Here is a 1606-nt window from a genome sequence, read left to right on the forward strand (position 1 = left end):
AGACCAGTTAGAAGAGGGTCCAGACTCCAGGTATAAAATGACAAGCGTGTGGACCAGATGGGACGAAGGGAGGCCTGAGATGCATGTGGTTACCAGGATGTTTGGTGGCCGGGCCTGGAAATTGATTCGGGGCGGTGGTGAGCCAGTGGGAGGACCGTCTGCTGACCTGAGGTTAATACGCAGCTAAATAAATGGAAGATTTTGAGATTGGGTGAACGGAGGTGTCCTGCCCTCATCTCCTCCCTCATCAAATATTTATCAGGCATGTCTTCTGCGCCCGGCACTGGTCTGCTCGCTGGGAAAGCGGAAGAACTGCCACCACACGGCCACACAGCTTTGTTTGCCCTTTGCCTTCACCCCTGCACTGGCCACAGTGACCACGTTTTAAGCAACTTCTTGAGAAGTTGATGAGAGAACAGATACGCTGATCGTGGACTGGCGGTTGTGGGCTTTCTGGAGGAGCAGCCAGGAGTCATCACCGTGTAACACAGAACAGCTCAGTCCGTTGGCCCTGGTAGGAAATGGTTTTCCTCCAGGTCATGTAGCTGTGTCTTCCTTTTCCTCACACGTCCCCTTGCTTCCACCCCGCATGTGGGGGCACTGCTTGGGTTTCGATCTGGACCTGTGTCCCCCGAACCGCAGCCCCTCGTCCTCAGGGTAACAGGTGCATCAGTGAACACATCAGCAAAGCCCCCAGCCTTGTCCAGAGTCAGCTCTGGTGGTGGGAATGTGGTGCCTCTGGGAGAGCTCTCAGATTTAGGCCTGGAGAGCCATCGAGGAATGCTAAAATGTCCTTGAAAGGGGCGCCATGGTGGCTCAGTAGGTGAGGCCTCAGACTCTTGGTTTTGGCTCAGGTTATCATCTCGTGATTTCATGAGTTCAAGCCCCATGTGGGAAGGGCTCTGCGCTGACAGTGTGGAGCCTGTTGGGCATTTTCTCTGTCCCTCTCTCTCTGTCCCCTCCCTGCGGATGCTCTCTCTGTCTCTCTCGAAGGAATAAACTGAAAAAAAAAGTCCATGAAAGAATGTTCAAAGCACAGACATATTCCTTCAATCCCCCCAAGCATACGCAGTGATGATGGGAGGAATGCGTGTTCAGGGCTGTGACACAAGTGGTGAGATGGCATCTTCCTGGCCAGAGACAAAGGAGACACTTGTTTGACACAGAGGCATAAAAACCCCTGATTGTGCAATGGCTACTTTTTCGTTGGTGCCAGATGTGAATGAGCCAGATTTCTTTGTGAGGAAAATTGGGAATCCATCTCACTAATAAAAAAGTCCCTTAATAGTCAATAGCTAGGAAATTTAAGAAACTTCAGAAGAAAAAAGCACTAAATAAATTAAATGGCCCCATTAGGGTTACATGAGTGGTACTTTGAGATCAATCATTTGAGATTTAGGATTTGGATACTTTTCTCTGTACATATATTACATAGCAATACAAATTTTATCTAAAAGCAAAATTGCTCTGGATACAGCATCTTCTAAAAAAAAAATGACAAGAACACAACAAACCGGGAGAATCCGTCTCTGTTTCTCTGATGAGGAGAACGGTTGCAGACTTAGGACAGAACCTTCGAGGCAGCTTTCCAGGCTTCAGACTCTGG

Source organism: Panthera uncia, chromosome D1, assembly GCF_023721935.1.
Source record: "Panthera uncia isolate 11264 chromosome D1, Puncia_PCG_1.0, whole genome shotgun sequence".
Classification (NCBI taxonomy): domain Eukaryota; kingdom Metazoa; phylum Chordata; class Mammalia; order Carnivora; family Felidae; genus Panthera; species Panthera uncia.